The 22,779-nt window shown below is 42.5% G+C and overlaps 1 protein-coding gene and 1 long non-coding RNA gene across 2 annotated transcripts in view; one reads left to right on the top strand and one right to left on the bottom strand.

Annotated features, from left to right (window-relative positions):
* Positions 1–21: 21 nt before the first annotated feature.
* Positions 22–14,287, bottom strand: LOC147752055 (uncharacterized). Its single transcript, XR_015315137.1, has 3 exons — positions 12,041–14,287; positions 7,100–8,412; positions 22–3,451 (listed from the first exon to the last, which is right to left on the bottom strand). It is a non-coding gene; the product is annotated as an uncharacterized LOC147752055 (long non-coding RNA).
* Positions 7,733–22,779, top strand: part of LOC111270973 (uncharacterized) — a 34,984-nt gene continuing 19,937 nt past the window's right edge. The window contains exon 1 of the mRNA XM_022851473.2: positions 7,733–7,815. The gene's annotated coding sequence lies outside the window, so the exon portion shown is untranslated. The remainder of the gene's footprint in view (positions 7,816–22,779) is intronic.

Genomic DNA, 22,779 nt, shown 5'->3' with positions numbered 1-22,779 from the left:
GTTTAGGATCTATTCGCAAAATAGAGTATTAATATTTATTTAACAACGAAAGATGTACTAATAGTTGATCTGTGTTGATTGTTCATTGTTGAGTACGAAGAAACGTTTACAAAATTGATAAACTCAATTCATACTCATCACAGTCAAGCTATACTGCTACTTAGTCTAATATATATAATGTGGGCAAAAAGCCCTTGACGGTTCAAAACTCTAACAGAAACCAGTAATTTTTCTAACCGAGTTTGGGTTTTTCAAGTTTTAGTCATCGTTCAAATAGGCGATATGTACTCTGCGTCCAGCCTATCGCCGAGCATGAACATGCGTAGGTATCTGCTCCCCTCTTAAAAATTACGTGAAACAAAACTAACATCGAATTCCTGGCACATCTCTACTAAATTCAAATCTTTCTCGTTGTTTGTCTGTTATGTAGTTAATTATAATTACAATTAGTTAATTAATCAATGTTGCGATTTCACAAATATGGCTATTTTACTATTGAGAAGTAAGGAGCTAGCTAACAGTAATATCGACGACCACTACGCGGTTAGTTCAGTGCTGCTATCATATTATATAGAGCGATTATCTCATCAGTTATGACTCAAGCAGAACAGAAAAATAAACCAACAAAAACGTAAAATACCGCCTAGCGTAACGGAAAGGATCCGAGGCAGTGGATCGTGCACGTGAGTAGCGACGTAAAATTACGACGTAAGCACGATAGGTTCATTTTTGTGGACAGTGTGCTTTGTTGTATTAGAACATTATCACTGAAAGGACGCCAGTGTTCCATGGTTAGTCTGTGAGCGGATTGCATGTTCAGCATCTGTCCAAATGAATTAAACATTGCAGATGAAGCTTCATTCTCTTCCATTCTTAATAATACACTGATCATCTGTCAACAAGTGGCCTTTATCTTCCGTTCGCATGAACTATACGGTGTGGCGTGTTTCTTCCAAGCGCATACGAAATGGCTATAGTACGTGGCGCACAAGACCTCGTATTCTCTAACTTTGCGTACGATTCCTAAAACAGCGAGCGTTTTTTTTACAGAGAACATGACCAGATCGTGGAAATCTATTCGAAGAACATCGCGGTCCATTGCTGCAATGTAAACACCTTGCTGATACATGCATTCAATACGGACACACTGCGATTCTACAGGGTACTACAGACTCCTTACATATCCAGACACCGTTGCAGCGAATATTTTCTGTAATTTTCTGCGTACGTTTGTTATACGCACCGGTCATCTTATGTCTATATCCATCCGAAAGTCAGTTTCTCCCCCATGTGGTTTCATGTGATATCTATGCCATACGATTAATGGAGTGATTACATAGTCATCCGTACTTCCTATGACAGTACGCTTTCCCTGATAAAGTCAAGACTCATTTGTGACAACGCCGCCTCGTGTCGGCGTGTCTCTCGTATCCTATATATATGCCGCCGTTCATCTCTGCCAACATGTTGCTGACAAAAACGATTGATCTACAGACCAGCAGGGCGCGTATCAACGAGGGACGAAAACACTCCACCGAGAAATAGTTGCAATGATTCCGAATGCTGAACGAGTCCATTGTTAAAATGATATGGCCATCATAGCAACAGCAGCAGTAAGCGGTGGGCGCCATTTTTTAAAACGATTGTTTTATTGAGAAAAAGTAACAGAAGGAACTGCCGCGTATCGATGCAGACGATGATTGACGGTCATTATGTCTGTTCATTGTTTACAACGCCCCTTCTTGACAAAAACATATTTTTACTGTTTATGTTAAAATGAGGATTAAACCTATCTGGGCTGAAGGAGTCACGATCGGCCAGTTTTTGTTGCGATGTACTGGCAAAGGACAAATCAGGGGCACTTGAATTGTCGCTAAAAGTTTGGCCTCGAGCTATCATATTTTCATTTTGCGTATCCGTGATTAATTTATCGTATTCTAAAAAAATTTTGCATCGCCACAATTATATCAACTGGAAGCAGTGGGCCGGCTGAGATACTAGTTTCACTCTAAATTTATCACACGTCCAGTTCAACATATGCCTCTGCTAAACTAACCTAGGGACGATTTGATAAGGTAAGTTTAACCGGGCCATTTTCAAAGCAAGCCTTAAACTGGATTGTAACGTTACATTTCTGATACAACTTCATTTATGAGCTGTGCATAAATCGAATCAGATGCATGAGTGGCATCTCCCGCACGTTTCGAAAGGGCATCGGTGAGTGACGTATTTATTTAATGAGACTACTACTCACGTCGATTACGGGGCTTCAACCATCCGCAGACCCCATGTCCAAATATTCCCATTCATATTTTTGAACGCCTTTTTAGTAACGACGTTAGACGGGTCAGCGTTGTTCTCTCAACAGCTGTTAGATCCTCGCTCGATCACAGCACGTCTATGGAATAGAAATCCAGCGCAGTTAAATCTAAACCGGGACGTCTCCCGGAGCGGAAGTTTCTACCATTCGTTCCGCATTCGTAATGAACGTTTGCTCCTCGAACAGTTCAAAGGCAGCTAAGACAAATCGAGTGTTTTGGCTATATCGTCCGCAAAAAGCTTCTATTTTTCTTTTTTCAGTTCAAGCACTAATCAGCCTAAGCGCTAAATTAAGCCGCTACGACACGTGTTGAGAACAGCGTATCGTCAGGAATGTATCTTTGTGCCTTGTTCAGAAGTGAAGCTCGTGTAGCGGTTATCCTATTGCATATTCCTTGTTCTGCAATACAAGAACGTGCTTCCGTCTCCTTACCAGTTCTATGCTTAGTCGCACTACGGTAAATTATCGGGCATTTTCGATTTCGGTCGTGCTTCGACTCCCGCGAACACTTCGGACAATAGCTGATACATGATATCCTAACGACGAGCCTTCCGCGTTTGCCGTCATGGGGCGCCATTGTGCCCTAAATCAAGGAACAGTTTCCTTTCAGTATTAATAATAATAGCGGACGAACGAATGTTCCCTGCGGGAGACCGCTGGCCAAATTCAATACGATATGCGGCTGTCAGCCTGTGAATTTGTTAGAGGGCAGACTTCACTCACCCCCGTTTCGAAATATGACACATTTTGCTCAACATCAAGGTGCTGCGAAGCGTGCCTACACTGTATCGTAGAGAGTCACGTATAGATGCGACACTGAAACGTTATATGTACGCACATTATTGCCACCTGTACACACAATTCAACCTAATGAAACGAGTTCTGTTTCGCACTTTCTAAATGAGTACCAGTGAGAGATTGATGCCACGTCCACGTTATCAGGTCACGACTGGCCGGCTCGTTTCCTTGAGTAGTGCCTAACTTCATGTTACGATTGCACAGAACAGAAATGCCGCCGGCACTTATCAGTTTTCGACGGCACAGTTGAAAAAGGCATTGGTTTGTTCACGCCTCTGTAACAACCTCTCGATGAAGTCTCTGCATCATTCATTCTGCCCGTTCATTCTGTATCTGAAAGTAACGCTATATTATTAATCAAACTGAACGTACGAATCAACTTTCATAGGATTCCTTCCGTGTATACGAGCTTCGTATCGATGGCAAAAAAAAAAAAGCAAACATAGGATAGTTTTATAGTTTTCACACTGGATGGTAACTGAAAATGATGCGTTTTCCTGCGCTGTTCGATCGAACAATGAAACAATGCCACGAACACGATAACCAAATTATAATATTTTATCAACACGTGTTGCACAGAAGGCCTTTTACGGATCATTGTTTGAGATACAAATCTGTAGGTACGGATATTTTTCTGACGAGTTGATAGTTAAGCAGAAATATATATATATATATGCAGTAATACGGAAATCGCTATAGATAACGTTGTTGTGTATTATGTCGTCGTATATATATTTGGCTAGAAAAACAAGCGATCCGGTACCGCCGAGAGCTGTTTTCGATTGCTCAATTGGCAAAACCGAGGCAACCTACGCGGGCCTATCGCTGGCTCATCGGCGTTTTTCGCTGCTATCTTAGGAGGAAATTTAATCGATCACTTACACAGATTATAGGTGTCATAATTTATGCAGCAGACCTTGAAGCCCAGTCTGGTGCTAGAAGCGATATCACCGTCAGATGTCGCTTTTCGATTCGAAATTATCCTATAATATTTTTTTGTTATAAAAACTATCGTTTGTACGTTGCTGATTCTTTGTTGGTGCCGCAACAATGGCTAGCAAGTTCTGATTTATAACTATGATAAGTTAGCACTGTACGCTATTCATTGAACGGCTTTAGTAGTCACGTATATATCTTCATGCGCGCGACAACCTAGCCATCTTTGAATTCTAATATTTTTACATTAGGATGTGTGATATATCTAGCAAGTGTATATATATTTACATCTCATCGGGCAGTGTACCTTAAATATCGCTGACTATATTGATGCAGGTTACGTACGGAGTGAGCCGTAAGAGCCGCAGACAAATAGGGAAAGCCTGTCAGCGCAACCTGCGAAAACATCTCTGCGCAAATTGTGCCATTTTATAATTAAAATACGATTAGTAAATTAAAAGTTACATATACTAATGATGATCGTGCGTGTTCAGGATCCTTGTGTTTTTTCGAAGTGTCTCCCTTGAAATAGGCGAACATGGAAAATTTCAAAACTAGTATGTATCACATATACGAAACGTTTCACGAAATCGACACAATCTATGACTGGCAATTGGCTGCTAACTTAGCACTTAGTTAACATAGCACGAGTGCATTGCGCACTCGCAGGAAGCGGCTGAGATTTGGGGCATTTTATACATGAACTTCAAGATGGCGTCTTCTCTAGATCTCGATCGAACGTCTTGCTATTCGTTGTTATGGCAATACCAGGAAGCACGCGACTGACTGAAGCAGTGAACTGGATGGTGTCATTGGGTCAGCACTGTTATTTCATATGGAACATATAGATACGGGTTGTTCCATGACTTGTACGTGCAGCAAAGGTGCCGAATCGATATTAACCGTAAAAACTCTGCAGAGTTTTTCGTTGTAAAGCTGTGTTTCTGCAGGCCAATGGCCGGATAAGTGAAAAAGATCCCGCGTGTCCTTCACAGGCTTCACTGGCAATTTGCAAAATTTTTGTTGAATTTTTCGCCTGACCAGCAGACACTTGTTAAGGTAAAGTTACTTACGTTACCTATGGCCATATTACGTCTCGTATTACGTAAGAAATATGAAGGTTCCGCCGCACATTCGTTCGCGTTCCACTTTAAGAAAATGTATTATCCAATATGGATATTCAAACATCCGCAACAAGCGCCCCTTCAGTTACAAGTTTATAGCGTTTTGAGATCAAAACTCTATGCAGAAAGTTTACGGCACGCCTGCCGAGCTGATATTAAATCTAATTCTTCCTAAGAAAATCGAAAAGCTACCCAAGCAATGCGCGGTTAATCACCTGGGATATGTCCGAAATGCAAATTGGGCGTACTAAAGAGAAACACGGTACGAGTAGAAGGTCATACACGGCCGGATAACCTTTCTATTTAAACCACCTTGATAAATGTTCTATTTCCGTGTGAGTTTCTAGATTCTTGCGTAATAGGATGATTAAACCTCAATCAGTAAACATGGTTATCACGGCTATTTGTTGGGATAGGATAGCGGTTTCTGGCAAACAAATTGTACTCGCAGGTCAGCAAGCGATAGGCGTGTGGTCCACCCCTGTATGGAAGTATTTCGCCATTAAAATACTATCACTTACTGATAAGTACCCGTAACAAGTCATCTGCCACGTCATACAGATGACAGGAGAGTCCTGTTATAAAGAGCAGCGTGTCTTTCCTGCACACTGAATATCTATCCCATAATGGCTGACTATGGCCACTCGACCGAAGACCTATGACGAGCTATATATATGTGGGATGCTGCTATATTATCACTTTTAACGTCACCATTCATGATGACTCCTGTAATGAGCAAGAGTACGATGTTCACAATCAAATTTAGCAATACCCAAAAAATTTAATTAATTTACATTTGATCTAGTTAGGAAAAAGTGTCTATAATTCAATAGCCATTGTCATCGCTTTTGTTTCCGCTCTAATCAAGCCCTTGAAGAGAGAGAAAGCTAGAGAGAAAACCAGTTATTGCCTTGCTATGGAAACTCACTGTTCAAATTAGAGTTTGGCACGTACAGATTGATGTCAAGCATTGCTTCTAAGCCGTTGGTAGGTTCGTCGGTCTGCAGGTATGGGGGCGATCGTAGGGCACTGTTATACTACAAGTATTAGGGCCGAGATACACCCGCGAGAGAGAGAGAGAGCAAGACAGAGCCAAGAGACGCGACAGTCGGTCGGTACCAGCCACCGTTGGATGTCTGTACATCTTCGTTCTATGCTGAATACCGGATAACGTGGGTCGGCTGTCCTCGACTGGTCTCATCCTGTGCCCACTGGCCGTCGTGGCCAGTTGCTTGGCGTTTGCCTGTCTGTGGCCATCTCTAGCTGTCTGGGCGCCGGGCGCCAAGCACCGCAGAAGCAGTAGTAAGCCGAGGGAAAGGGCAATTCGTTGATCCCCTCGCCGCCGTCCCGAGGCATCACTCTGGTGGCATCGCGAGCAGGGACCGTTCACTCGGCATCCGTCTCTTCCCAGCCAGCCTCAGCGCGCAGCGTCGATCGTTGAGGGCCGAGTTGCGGGCTCCCCGCCGCAGAGACCCGCCGCAAACCAACAGACCAGCCAGCCAACGAGACGACTGACTGTCAGCGAGCGTCCGGCTGACCGCCCACTGACGGCAACCACGGTCCCGCCACGATTATCGCCATCCAAACGAGTGCTAGTTTAACTGGTTTAGCTAGAACCAGACGAACGGGCGTGTACAGACAGAAAAGCTCAACTACCTTTACTGTATCCATTGGTAAAAACAGCAAGGTTCGTTAATTTATTGATACAAGGAGCAGTCATTCGTGGTTCCAGAGGCGGCTGTCGGCTGTAACGTCAAAATGCCACGTGCCGATAACAGCAGCAGCAGCAGCAGCAGCAGCAACAACAACAAAGGATCAAGTCCGCCGGCTTGCGCTGTCACCTACACTGCCCCACAGCTACCTTACTTTATCTTAGGTTAAGGGATACATGTGCCAAACTTAAAATCAAGGAACTACTTACTTAGGAAGAGTTTAGCCGCCGACATAGTGGTAACGGTCAGGCCGAGCACGCCGCTATCGGCTGTCATCGCGGTTGTCGCTTTTCGTAAGAAGAGAACCGCGCGTAGCGCCGTTTGCGCGGAAACGTAACTCCTGGAACGGGCTGCCAGATCGACGATTTAGGAAAAATACGCAAAGGGATCGAAACGCACGAAAAAAAGGCAACAGCTGTTGTAGCGTCGAGCATACGGCAATCGTCTGTATCCAGGCAAAATTACAAAGATTCGTAACATTTTCAACAAGCGAAATACGTCTTAGGAACCTAGGAAACAGCTGTAAGGAAAAGGCTGGTGTGATTTTACGATTTGGGTTGGCGTGTCTGTATCTGTACGGTATGTGTGTTCCATCGGAAGCTTTTCCAACGTCTATAAAGGCGAGAAGCGCATTTAAGATGTGTACAAAATCCAGCTAGTTCCACTAAACTCGTAATGATAACAAGCTTCCTATCCACTCTAATAATTTAGATGGGAGCGGCGATAATAACTTAGAGCAGAATTATGCTGTGATACTGCCAAGGATTGTGTGTGCCTTCTCGGATATATACAAATACCTATTCATATAGTGCTCGTTAATGAGATACAGTGCTTTCTCTATAAAGCGCCACACGCTATAAAGGCAATATATACGTAAATTACTTCTACTAATCAAGAATAACTTTGATCAGAGCGTTTATTCAAGGTGAGCTTCGTTTCCTTTTACTATTTTTTTTTCTGATAGCTTTCAGTCACTTTCATCTAAAAAAAACGTAAAAAACTACACTCGGACAGCTTGAAATTCACAAAAGAAAGTATGATACAGTCCTAATTTCACTATAGAGCATACTGGTCGATAATAAAAAGTTAAATTTTCCCATAAATCAACACTCAAAAAAGGTTCGACATCGGAACGGTGTTTGTTGCATTTAAACATGCATCTATATATCTGTACTATAATATGCAACACAGTTTTTTTGTCGTGGGCATTGCGCTACTCGGCGAAAATTGTACCTTTCGTTTACAATTAAATAGACATAGCTTACTTGTTTTTCTTTTAGTAACACTTTTCAAGCTCTCAGACCTATTCGGTGCTTCCTATTGGGGGTCGTTGGGCAGGGGGGCAAGTGATGTTGGCACTTACAGCGGTTCAGGCTTTGTCGTCAGTTGGTACGGTTAGGTCAGGCCAAAACGTTCATCTTCACCTTGTTGACGATTCCACACCAGCGTCCGTACTTTGCCAACGGAGCTACGGGTCCTAGACAAAAGCGACGCTATCTTGAAAACAAACAAACGTCCGTTCCTGCAAGGCCGATTCGCATAATTCAATGTGCCGGACAACTGACTACCATAGTCTATTTCGGCAGATAGATAGGCACATCAAGGTAGAGGAATTCAATTTTCCGTTCCGTCGACCTACGATTAGCACGTGCAAACAATCGTGATGAGTTACGTGTGCGTGAAGCTGTTACGGTATTTTTTTTTTCGCTCTTACGAATATCGTTATTATGATATAATGTACATATAGCACTCTACCATAGAGACAGTACCCATAGCACACCAGTCTCATGCAGTTGATAAATTCTTCCAGGATGCGTAGCATTTTTTTCGTCTTTTTTTTCTTTTAATAGTAAATATTGGCCAACGTGCCGTATCACAGGCCGGCTAGTATTACGCCGACCGCTTCTGGCGCCGATACTGCTGCTACCGGTAAGAGATAGACCGTTGTCTTCATTAAGCCACCAAGACGCTTAGTGGTGCAGCAAATGGCCCCGTCAGGTCTGTTTTTCTCTTAGATTTGTTAACGAATGTCTGTTGGCGCGTCGCCACCGCCTATTAGAGTCTGGAGTTCGACCTGGAGATATAAGGTGATGAATTCGCAAAGCTCAACAGAGAGAGCTGCGAAATGCTAAAGGAGATCGGAAGGGAGAAAACCCGTGACGAGAGCGTGTTATGGCCGCAGCTGTTATTGGTACCCTTGCTGTTTTTGCCGCGGCAGACAGTGGAGAAGAACTAGATAAAACGCGCACGCAAGCGACGATGCCGGTCCTGCTGCTAATACGGCCGACATCCAAGTCTATCAGTTTGTCCGTTGTTTTGCCTGCCTGGGTCCCCTGATTTTTGCCAGGTCGATCATCAGACGCATCATCGATCGATGTTCGAGAGAGGAGTTCATGCCACGGCAAAGAACTTTAGGCTTTCTTTCGCTTTGGGCATACGCACTGTGATGTTAGTACCTGTTTTTCGAGATGTACCTTTATTTGTTCGTGTATGGCTGTGTGCTGTGTATATTGGTCTATGACGCTACAGGAAAATACTTTGAAATAGCCGCATGTTACTGCTGCTATTGTCGTCAGACCCTTAAAGCCTCATCGGCTCGTGACCTCGTGTGGGGATGAGCCTTTGCCCCGCAGACGCAAAACGCGGCTCGGCTATCTAGTCATCGATAACAAATTACTGTGCCCTACCTTAGTCGCGCGGGCTTTTGCTTTTTCTTTTGCCTCTCTCCATTTCCTGTCCTTCTCTCCACTCCGTGCCATAGCTACAATCAGTATTCGCCTGGTTCAGCTCAGTCAGACTATGTAACAGTCTGTCCCAGTTGATTTGCCTTGTTTCCTTCTCATCTCTGTTGAGTCTAACTGTTGCTTCTACAGCTGCTTCAATGGGCGATGCCGTATTACGGAACAAACTACAGCGAAAATGGGAAGACGGACCGATGAAAGTGATTCGTGGCCAATCCTAGCGTTTACAGTCACTCTACATCTGTGCTGCCCCCTGGTTTTCATCTCGAGTCTATTGTTCTACTAGTCCTCTTAGTTCCTCTAGTGCTCGGATAGAACATACGAACGCCACCTTTTCGCTCTTTTGCGTTTGGTCTTCTCGTGTCAACAGTCGCAGAAATTTACTGTAAAGGCTTGAGGCAAGCCTTGTCTGCCTGGCACTAGAAGATGTTGTCGTGTGGGATATGTTTGGAGACGGGAGGCTTTGTCCATGCCCATCTTAGAACCGTACATGTCAGATCCATCCGGATTCCCTTTGGAGTCTCGCATTTTCTTACTCTTTATGTGAATTTATTGAATGACCCCTTTACTGCAGCTTGGCGAAAGGCTATCTGAGCGACTGCTGGCACTGAACTGGTTGCCACTTGCTGCAGATCTGTTCATTGCTATAAAAACGACAGGGAGAAATAGACAATCTTGTAAAAGACAACGGCCGCTTCTGTTTGTGATCGCCGCCAGCAGCGACCGCAGTAGCGGTGTGTATTTGCCGCAACGACGTCGCGAGCAGTTCCTCCTTGATGGCCTTTCCCCCGGCCATCTCGCTTCAGAGCATTTCCTACCACCCTCGTTTTGCGTTGGTATTAGAACAACAAGAGTTTACGAGCTCTGCTGAGAATCGGAACCATAATAAAGAACACGAAAAAGGATAAGAGCTTAAGACTAGGAATGAACGACAACCACCGCTGGTAATGGCGCTACAACCGCGAGACCACCAAAAATCGGAGACGACACAGGCCTTAGTTTGATGTATCGTATAGACGTATTATCTGACGTGTAGGCGGCCGACCGGTGGGTGCAGACAATAGCGGAACCCCACTGACGCTAGCATCGAATGGCACGTCAGTCACTAAGAACAGGCACGCGGCGTAATTTGATGAGCACCTTTCTAAAGGAGCGATTAGTAGATGACACTGTTTGGTCGCTGCATATACATTATTAGCTGATAGCCTTTGTCTATTCGTGGGGTACTGGGCAATACACGTTGCCACGAAGGTCGAGATTTAAAAGCGACCAGCCTTATGAAAAGTTTCAGATATGTTATTGTAGGTTAGGAGAGGATCAACGTTCGTATGATAACGCACGATCCGCAAAAGACTAGAGTCAACAGGGCGTAGACGCTCAGTCATTATGGCAAGTAAGGTAAGCTACAAATACTGAACATAAAGGTAAAATGGATTTATGCTATAATATTAGCGAAATGTGAACATGTTCTTCAAAGGGCCGTCTTTTTTCGCACTGTAGCCACCCACCCACGCGTTGAAAATGACCCTTTTGGTCTCTTTTTATCAGTTGTTTTTAGTTTTTTCTGGCTTTTGCCTATATCCTAGTGTTTAGATGACATACAAATGTGGATCACTACAGCCCTTGACAAGTTTTGCCAACCATCCTAACATGCCGGCAGGTTACTGGCCACTACCAAACGAGACTCCTCTAATTTCTCTCATTCTCTTTTGCTCAGTTTCCTGCTAAAATAGAAGAAAGTAGAGGCAAAACACCCTCGAATAATTACCATTGCCGTCGTCGCTTGCCGAACGGAGAATCATTCTTGCTCGTCTTTCAGATCTAGGCGACAGTTGACCGGTAATTGAGCGATTGAAGAAGGCTTTTTTTCCAGTACTGCGATTGCCGCTCACGGTATAGACGAGTGTTGACGCCCCGCTGCAGACGACGTGTCGGCTGCTCACGCTGCAGCGCGAGGACCACCCGCGTGCGGTTTTCTTGCCGTATGATGAGTGTCTGTGCCCCATCTCTCCGAGTGACAGTGTCACAAGTGTCATAAACGGTGGTTCAAACGTGGAGCTGGCTTGAGCGTACTAATGCGCAGGCTATTTGACGTTCTGCCATTCTCTACATCCCCCTTATCGAAATCTCGTAAAATGGCTGACGCATCTGAACTACTGGAGAGGGGATGGAACGCTCACGCCAATGGTGCTGCCCGGGCTGGTCATCCACAAATTATCGCTGAATGACTAGCTTGCGTCGGATGTTTGATTAATGACATGACCGAGTGTGAAACTGCTGACTTACTGGGTAGCTACAAATGTATTACAGTAAACATTGTATATATATATAGATATATGTGTCTATATGTATCAAGAGACTTTTGCGTTAGCTTGCATATATACATATTCGTTTGTTCTCTGTACTCACCACTGCCTATTGACACAGCACCCGCGTCCTCAGTGTAATGATGATGATAAGAAAAATCAACTATTGATCAACCCTGCAGACGCCAATGTCCTGTATTGAGCTGAACCAATCAATGGACCTTTCTCCTCCGCTAGTCGACACCCGTGCGAAATCTCGATAGCCTAGAAAGGAACGACTCGTTTCTTCTATTCCGCATTGAGACTTTTTTTTTTGCTATTGTTGCTGCTGTCCGTAACAGGTATCACTTATACGGTAACGAGGGAAAAGAGAACGACGTATAGTAATGAAACATCAAATTGGTAGTCTGCGTTCAACAGTAGCAAAACGTTCACGCGATCGGACGACGATTATTGATGGAAGCAGGTGTTGTACCGTGTTGCCGGATGCCGCTGCAGCCGTTCCGTCCCGAAAGCTTGATGGTCAACAAATTGAAATGTTTTCTAGCGCGCTGACGGCGATCAGCAAGGCTTTGTTTACGGTTACCAATGTATCTGCCTAGGCTTTTAGGCTTGCCGCGATTGGTCGTTAATCCACCGTAGCCGACTAGACCGTTTGGCTGGCTAGTCTATGCTGTCTATATCATCGTCGTCCAGATTATACACTTGTGTCAAAAACATCACCTCTATTTGGCAAGAGTTGAGGAGACAATTACGACTAGTTCTAGTGTTGTCTTCGCCGGCGCGGGATTCCGCTTTGGTCACCTGCGTTTCTATCGCCCAGCCTACTTATCTTACCGCGCGTACTAGCTGCAGCTGGCGATCTTCGTAGTAAAGGTCAGCGGTGGTGGCAGAGAATTGTCGCGTCGTTGCATTTGTCGTCAGTGTCGCTGCAGATGTTATGGAGTTGCGATTTCTTTGCACTGCTAAAAACAATGAACACGATCGATGACCATAGAGAAAGCAACACTACCGAAGACACCGGCAACGGACGGAACGAACGAATGCGGCAAAATCAATCAGCCGAAATCTAGAGACATTAAGAAAAAGAGAAAGATGGTCTAATATCGCAAACCATTGCCAGTTATATAACAGGTCCCCGCTTAGCCGTAGTTGGTTTTCACATACATTTCCGGTTTCCTGAGTCTAGAGTGAGGAAAAAAGTTCGTGGGACTGCGTGGAAGAACAGAGATCGACGTCACACGATTCATACGAAATCAGGTTTCGATAACGACAGGTCCGGCGGCGGTACAGAACATAAAGGCTACCCACTGCCGGTGGCACCCAACAAAAGCATAGGCTCACGAATATATCTGACGATGATGTAACGCGTACGATTTGATAAGCCGCTGTTGCCGTAAGCGGTAGCGGAAATTGGTCTGAACTTTGTGAAGAAAGAAATGCTCTAGATAGAACAGATGGAAAAAAGTATGTTATACGCTTGATACATTAGTTTATTAATAGCACTCGATTATGTGCCTACGCTAAGCTAGCGGCCTGAATGATTATCCTGACGCTATTGGTATTATTATATATAGAACCAAAGGCTTGAGTCGTTTTGGGTGACCTTTTTTGCGAATTCCATGTTGACTAAATGACGCAAAATATTACCGAGATAAAAGTACGCATTTACTGTTAACGGTTTTGTTAATCAGACCATAAACTCGTTCGTACGGAATATGAGGTTGTTTTTCCGAGCTGCTTGAGCCGGCGAAATGGCTAAATTTTAGCAGTAGAGGGTCGATAATTCGATGACAAGTTTGAATCGGTCTGACACCGTAAGCTGCGTGGAACTGCCTAAGTTGGTCTAGCGATTCAAAGTGGCCAAAGTTACCGAATTCATACAAGTTAGACGCTTAAATGGTATGTCCATTCGAGACTGATTACTCTGGCCTAGCCTTTTTAAACGTAGAGATTATTTTTTAATCTAGGTATCAAAAAATGAGGAGCGGGTCAAGAGGTAACAGAGTGTATGGCAATCGGAATACTCTTCAGACATTTTTATTCTGGGTCCACTATAAAAACTTCTCAGGCATATAAATAAACGTTCCAACAATGCACGCTCCGTGACACGTTTATAGCACAAGTAATCGAAAACATCGTTCGAAGTGCAAGCGGGATCTTCTCTATTTTTTTATGCTTATCGGCAACAGGTTTTTGAAATCTTCACCTCATTTTAGGACCTCGATATGTTTTATTTTCATGAGCGGCGTCGTGGTCATTTCGTCACTTAATAAACTGTCCGCTTGCTCTCAGCGCTTGATAAGGGATCGTTATCCATTGACTTTCTATATGATTACTTATTTACCTCAAGTAGACTTGCACTAAGGCCAATACATAGGTTCGATATTACTGAAGGCTGTTACGAAACAAATGATTCCATATACAAGCACTTGACTATTCAGTAACACTACGTGCAAGCCGAATAACTTGGGGAGGGGCCTAACTTAGAATAACTGCTGTACTCTCTGTGTACGCGAGCCAACATGATCCTCCGTCGTCGTCGTCGTCGTCGTCGCCGCCGTCGTCAGATACCCGCAGCTTTCATGCACGCCCGCCCTAGAACGCATCTTCGCCCAGAATCATCGACCGAGGCGTAAAAAGCTGCCTAACTAATCTACGTGTAGGTGCTAAGGGCCGACAACGAAAGCGCTTCAAAACGGATTGGTCATCAGATGAAAGTTCAAGCATGAAATATCGCCTTTCAGAGTGAAATACTCGGGGTCTGACGAGGGCTGACGTGACTATTTAATTAACGGTGAAAGCTAAACTAAACAGAATTGACCTAATTAACTACCTATAGTTGTATCATTGTGGTCTGACACTCATTTGGATTTGATAGACTCCGACGGAAAGTTTGATGGATTTCGCAGAAACTCAGTTATGTTTACGTAGTGCTGATCTCAATATCGTGTAAATTTAACCAACTAAGCAGTCGGACACATAGCGATCTTCCAGACCGTTTTGAAAACGAATTCGAAGTACTGCGTTAGTTCGAAGACAGGCAGGAGACGATTTTTCCTGCCGTGTTGATGACGTAACTTTCAATTTGTATACAGGTGTGATTAACTTAAGCAGTAATTGGTTTATCTATAGAGATGGTAAGATCACACCTTTTGTCGACTGCATTAGGAAAGCCAATGTCCTTAAATTGCGAAGCGGCGCATTGTGCGATTTGTTACACTGACAGAACGATCAGGACGACATAAGAAACTAATTATGGGATTCCGGCTACGATTGAAACTAGAAACGACAATTTATAGATATGAGATGTTAAGCTTTGACCTATAGGCGGTCGGTATATCGATAACTTGTTCGAAATATTTACTTTCTTTTTATGACATAATTATTAGCGATACGCTGCTGTCGTTCTCCGTACAAATTGAAGACAATTAGCCTCAAGCGTAACGTATCATCGAGGTTTTTTTCTATCAGCTCGGCCAACGTACCATTTCCGAAACAGAGAATAATGAATGGTCCGGAATAAATCTCCTTTTTGAAGGATCTTTCGGCTATTCTGCGTAATTAAGCTAAAATTCATAAGCGCAAAGGTACGCTGACCGGAACAACTTTTTACATAATCCTTAATCAGCATGCACAATTATATAGCAAAATTACATGCCCACATTTCATTGGCTGAACGTAATTTGCTGCGTGAACAATTGCTTTCCCACTATGCTTGTAATGAATTGTTAATCGCATTAAGGGCTTCACTGAACGCGGGTAGAATCGTCGGGCCTTCGAAGTATCTGAAGTGTTGAAAAAGATTGCACTCGGGCTGACAGCCCAGATACCAAACGATACGTCTTGCGTTTGGATCGTGTTCTTGAAAGACGTCTCAGTCAACGCATCGAATAATGCCGTATCGAGTCGTTTTACCTGGATGATGAGTATGCAATTTGCCGTATCAAGCTTCTTTATCCTGGCTTAAACCAGCATCCATACGACGAACACCCCCAGACGTTTTCTTTTGGAATCACCTGATAAATGATGCGAGCATGTCCTGTCACCTAACGATTAAAAAGAGCTAGATACGTACCGAACACACTATATGTAATTACGGTAAAGCACTATCGTTTATTACGGCCATAATCAATGCGACTGCCTAGAAAAATAAACTTGAGAAAAAGCGAAATTACTACGTGCAGGGGAACACCCCGTGGAATTCTCAGGATTCATAGACAAAACTATTTTAGCCTTTCTATTGAAGCTGTACCGACATCGGTGAACGACCATGAGCAACACATGTTTACGTCGCTGCGCAATATTAACTGGATAGGCCGAGTCTGGTCGCTAACTGCTTGGCTACGGGCCATAGCTATCGAGGTGGCGTCCTTGGCGTACTAGTGAACTTGTTACGTCGATCGGAAAATCTCAATGGACGCTACGGAAATTCGCAAATAGATCTTCAAAAAACATATTATTGCTCAGGAGCACTTTTTTTTTGTTGTGCCGGAGCCCAATTACAGTACAATTAGACTAATTCCCTGTCTCAAGGGCTGATGCGCCCATATCTCTAACAAATCGATATCTCTGAGTAATAAATCGCGCTAAATTTAAGTTAAGGTGTTTGTTCTTAAGGCGAGAATCATGATTTCCAACGACTTTTCCGCGATGTCGATATTCAAACGGGTCCCATTAGGGTTGTATTGAAACACTCTTTAGTATATTTCCTAGCAGCATCTTTGCTCTCCTACCAGTTCTGGCCACGAGGACGGACCTAATGAAAACGCCAAAAAAGTTCAGTTGGCACTAAAAAAGTGTTCCTGGACAAAAGGTGTAAGATTGCTTCACCTATCTAAACAGGGTCAGTGTATTCGAGAAATACATGAATCATTTGAACTTATTTGTACGAGGTACAGGATAGCGGCACCTTGGTGAATTCAACAGAAATTTTTTCAGAATCTTTGCTCCTTAAAACTGTAACATCTCGCTTCCCTACGGCAATGCCTTATCGACTGCTCTCGGATTAAGAAAACCACGACGATGTCTTTGGTGTAATTATTGTGTTGGAAGCAGACCATTAATTGTAATAAAAAGCCATTCCCTACTCACGCCTGAGCTGTTTCTGTTCGCTTGGCGAGCGGCCTGAACGGCCGGCTTAGAATGTAAGCAGTGCGAGAGATTCGGGAAGAGCAAATTTGAAAATTTACAAGGTCGTTCTTCAGCCTATGGAGCAGCCAACAAAAATAGAGCTCTCGACACCAACCAACTGCGGTATGGGTCTGCTGTCAAGGTAAACTGGTGGGTGACGAATACGCTATTGTAGGCTGCATTATGTTCCTATCGGTCCTATGGGCTGATTCTGTGGACCTGTTCTTTTGATCATGATACAATGGTGAAAAAATTTACGATTACCTTGCCTCGACCGTGAAGTTCTCACATTGTATACGTACGAATACGGCCAGGTAGAAAGTGACACGTAACTTATTGAAATGAAAGTTACTGAACGGGCATTTCCACATGCTACTTGCAATGACATGGTAAATGTGGTCAGTTCACCTCGCTTTCATCAGAAAATTTAACTTGGGAAGAAATTTAATTTGGGCCAAGCAAACGATCGTATTTTCGTAAGGTAAAATTTATCTTAATTCTAAGATAAATCCTCTATAGAGCTATCTGTTACGTAACATTTGGCCATAAAGTTTACTTCCAGCTTCTAATTTATGATGTCTAAGTGTCAAATATTGTACCTATTTCCCACTAATTTAATCGATGACATTTTGACACTCTAATAACATGTTTTATGGAAGATTTCAAAGATGGAAAAGAATAAGTAAGCAATGCTTTTCCGATAATATTTACTTTTTTTTATTCCGGCCTGAACCCGCTCATCCTATGCAGTGGCAAAGATGCATCAGTGCGTTGACAACTGTGCTATTCGTTACAAAGAGATTTTATGGCTTATCGTTACCTTATCTTTGGATCAGCAAAGGACTTAAGACCCTTTTAAGGAGATACCACGCTCGTTTTATTATACAAACAAAATTCAGTATCTGCCCCATACAGATGTACGGATATGGCTGTATCACGAATAACGTAAAATCCATTATTTACGTACCACGAAGTCGTGTGATCGAAGGAATAAAATGCATATAGACATCTCGTTTTCTTTCAATCATTCAACCGTTGTCGGAAAAGTATTGACCCTTTCGACTTTTTTTATAATTTAGGTACTTATTTTTTTTTATAATTTAAAAAACGTATTGACTCAAGTTTTGCCATATCTCTAATAACATTATAAAGGCCTCACTGCAAAATCTCTGTGGTTTCTGAGTGAGAAATTGTCAAGTGATAAAGTTAAAGACGTACGTGGTCTGGCATTGTCTACGGGGGAAGACAGCGTACTTTCAATGCGTTATTATAATTTTGTTCATTGAGATCCGCATTACTAATTTTACTATGCGTCAGCAGGCCGTTAAGTACCATTTCTTTTCAATCCAGGCTCTACCTACTTTGACGTTAACCTTTTATGGTGTATTTTCTTTTAATGCGCACATTTTTTTCATATGTGACCCATTTTTCATTTCCCGTGATCGGTCGCATTGGGTTTCCCAGATGAAAATACAATCAGGTAAATTACATATAGTTCCCAAACAGTGTGCTTTCTTATAGTCCGCTTCCCTAAATCGTTTAAAAAGCCTTTGTTTCTTGGAGGTACCGTAGTTACTCGCGTATTATGTAATGAATCAACAACTTTTTTTTTCCGTAACTTGTCGACAACGTGTCTTTCTCAACTCGAAATTCCCGAAACGAAGGTAACACATCCACTAATAATACTGTGAAATATAGGGAATTTTTATTTTCACACTCATATTTTACAAAATCTTCACACTTTAAAGTCTGAACAAACGTATTCTAGCAATTTTCGCATACCTACTATTTCCAAATTTTAGGCTTTAGATGATACCAACGCCAGTCCGATTCAATTCCTAGTTGTAAAGCCATATTGCTGGAAAAACGGTTAATAATATATATATATACCGACATATATATATATGTCGGTAATCTAATGCTGCTTCTTCATGATTGGGCCTTTTAATAAGTGTCTTCCTATGAGTTAGTGAATAAGCTAACCTGACAAAGGTCTAATAAAATAATAGATGATGTTCATGGCGATTCAAATAAACGAAGTAAGGGTTGAGAATCAGCTGCGAATTAAGCCTTAATTAATAAACGGCACGTCTCTATGCTCTTCAATCCGTTTACGTCCTCCTTGATGAAGGGAAAGATTAGACTATGATGATATTTAAAGAATTTTTGACACGATTTAATTACTCGGCGATGAACTATCCAGCCGAAATAAGCATAATACTGCTAAAATGTATCTCTTCATTGGCTATTTGTGTAGTGTATGTGTAGAAAAGCGTAGGCACCGTAATATCTATCACTGCCGATCAGACGTCTGAGCAGTTATCAATATTAACGGCCGCTCGGGATCCGCCCAGTGCAGAAGCAACCGATAGCTATTAACCAAGAACTTTAGCCAGAGTCAGTGACATACGAATGATCGGGTGGAGAAATCTTTTGGATACTCTCGCAGTCCGGTTGACTCGCTTTTCTTGGATAGGCACCGTGATCTTAGCCGTAAAATCTGTTTCCGTCTGTATGTCAAAGGTAGATGCTGGCAAATATTCTGGCCACCGGCGCCACGGTTTTTTTTTTTAACCAAATGAAGACCTAATGTGACGGTTTTACGATTCTGGAGGAAACACCCGCCGCCAGCAAAGTGAACAAGCTCGTACGTTTAGACGTCTAGCTTTCCTATGCTACAGACCATCCTCTCCGGACACTATCTCAGTTGGCCAGGCTTGTCCTAGCTGAAAAACAAGTTGTGCTTAGGAAATATTTCAGCGATGGTAAATCTGCTGTGATAGGGGACGATAATTCTGCATGAATTTTTATTGTGAAGATCATATTAAATATTACGCTTTTGTCGACGAATGGCTTTTCCCTGTTTCAGCCATAGGAAACGCATGAAAATGACGCGCCTTTTTCATTAAGAGTAACTCTGATGCTACGTAAATTTTCTCTATTTTTGCTAACGACTATTAAGTGTGTGCTGCTCCAATTACTACTACATGTAAGGTAATGTGACGACGCCTGCATATTGCTTAAGTGTCGTTTAATTATAATATAATAACAAATTTTGGATCATGCCTTAGACTGGACGAAACTAGAAATATTCCAACTCAATCATTCGGTAAAATCCTGATCTTATCTAAGCTGAGACCCCCTTCAGTACTAGAAAAAAAATAATAATCTCGCTTAATTGGATGCCAATATTACAAGTTTAGGCAACTCCTTTAGCGAAGAACTTAGATGTTCATGCCTATATATACCATTTATAAACGACATCCGTTAATGTATCACAGTAACAAAAATGATCATCTTTTGAGTAGCAGGAAACTAACACTTGGCGTGTAGGCTTGGATAAGCTGGAGTTAGCTTTGCTTTAAATTGCGCTAAATAGCTTTTCGTTTTAAATGATCTTTCGTTTGGCGAAATTGATCAATTTCGCAGTGATTTATACAGGACGAAGCTGCAGGGCGTTGTATAGCTAAAAAAAACTGCGGGCTGGTTATTACCGTCCTTGTCAAAAAAAAAAACCATAGAGTAAAATAGAAGTCTCAGATACGTAGATAGCCAGGCGCAAATCGCATTATCTTATCATTTTATTTTCAGCTGTTCCTTTTATTATTACAAGTATAACCGTTTGTTCAGCCAACGTTGCTAAATTTAGGAGTTACCATTTATTGGAAGACACCGCAAAGTTCTGTGTGTGCTCAACGCTGGCATATTTTTACTCCGATACTTACTAGTGTATTTAGCGGATAGGACACTGTGCCCGGCGTTACTAATGAAGCACGCATATATAGTATACGCTGTTCACAATCTTGTGCAGTTTTCCATAGCGGACATTTGATGAAAAAAAGACGGAACGTTTGCTAGAAAACTCACCGAGAAGAAAGGCACTTAGGTAAGCCTTAACAACTTATTAGAACGCACTGTTGGTAAAAATCAGAGATTTTTCTAGGTTAACTTATAAAGCCGTTATTAAAGTCAGCATATCGAAGTGCGTCCAATTTTTGGAGTAAACTGTTGACCGAATTCAAAATTCCCAGAAAAACACTTTATTCCGTTCTCGTTTGTAATATTGCCCCATAGACAACCACCGTACGAGATATAACATGGAGCGCACTACGTAACGATGTGGCCTACCCTTTCTTGTTTCTCGTACGCAAATCAACAATGCAAAAAAGATCCCCTACTAGCTCTATCTTCCCGGCTCAATCAACAGTAACGTTATGGGTCACTCACGAATCTGATCGTATAAAGCACAGAGGTGTGTCAGATACTGGTTTTTTTCTGTTCGGCGCTATATTTTACGCGGCATAGAAACAGGAAAAAAGGAAAGTTAATGTAATGTCGATGATACCGGGGCGTCGTTACTGGTAGACGGAGCACTGCGAGATCAAACGTAGCCTTCATAATTCATGCATTAACAGCAGCGTACGTACATTATATACGTACAGTATAGCCATGATGCAATTACGCTATAGAATCATAGAAATGGTACACGGGGTCACAGTTGTGGAACTCGGAAATCCGATTAGGATTTTGGTCGCCTCGTACAGAATTCATTTATAATCTGATGCGTATGGCAAATGTATTCATTTAGGTAGAATAAGTTCTTCAACGAAAAGCTTCGTTTTCATACTATCACGCTTGTCTTTGCGCCACGTATTTTTCAAGTGGAAGAATTAAGCAAACATAAAGCAGACTGAGAAGTTTTGTCTAAACGTATGGGCTTTTTATGAAATGAAGCTTAAGTTCGAAAGAAGTAGTACCAGAAGATCTACTTTTCTGGTTTGCCAATGGATTAGTTAGAATTTTTCTTTGGTAGTGAGAGAGCATCGTTTTTTATGGCACTGTCACGTACGCCAGCCTGACGTTCTTCGACTTGACGAAAGCATTTGGCGGTCTGCAGTCTGCGAGAAGTCGTCACAATGCGCCACAAGAAGACACCCGAGTGAAAAGAAAAAACAATTCCTTCGTACGAAAACGATGATGTTGCCTTCTTTTCTATAGAATGGCTTCTGTGGGGGCATGTCTTGCAGGGCATCTGATCCACCTAATAAACAATAAGCAGCTTCTCCACAATGGATTGCACTGTTCAGCAACGGATTGACATACGGCCAAAAGGTATTCATTTTTTTGGACCCTCGGACCACTGCAGCCTATTTTGTTAATCAGTGGGGCTTTTGACAGTGCAAGATCACCGACAGGATCCTTGCAGAAGTGGTGCGCTTGTATATGATAACAGCTAATAAATAATAATAAAGCAATTCCTTCATGAACTATTGCATTTGTCAAGTTTAATGAGCTAAACTATTTTTAAACGAAGCATTTTCACTAACAGTCTTCTACAGTCAATGGCAAAACGCTGTCAGTAAAAAAAAGGGTCATCTATCTTAAACAGGTGTACTGCTGAAACTAGTGATATTGATTTGTGTCCTCTCCAACAACATAGTACTCTTTACATAGAACTATTTTATACATGTATCTTTTGAACAACTGTTAGCTCAGAAACGAATTTAAATGCGGACCAACCGCATTTTCCCATTTTGTGTCAAAAAGCTTTAACTAATTCACACGGGTCAACTATTTTATAGAGGACACCTAGTCGTCCGCATAATACCGGAATCACAGATGCTGTGCCTGTATTCACTTCACTCGACGGCAGGAACGTCAACCGTAAAAGCACAGAATACTAAAAAAAGGTTAATAGAAAAGCAAGGC

This window comes from Varroa jacobsoni, unplaced genomic scaffold (genome assembly GCF_002532875.2).
Source record: "Varroa jacobsoni isolate VJ856 unplaced genomic scaffold, vjacob_1.0 contig00228, whole genome shotgun sequence".
Lineage (NCBI taxonomy): Eukaryota > Metazoa > Arthropoda > Arachnida > Mesostigmata > Varroidae > Varroa > Varroa jacobsoni.
This window is presented reverse-complemented; position numbering and strand designations above follow the sequence as displayed.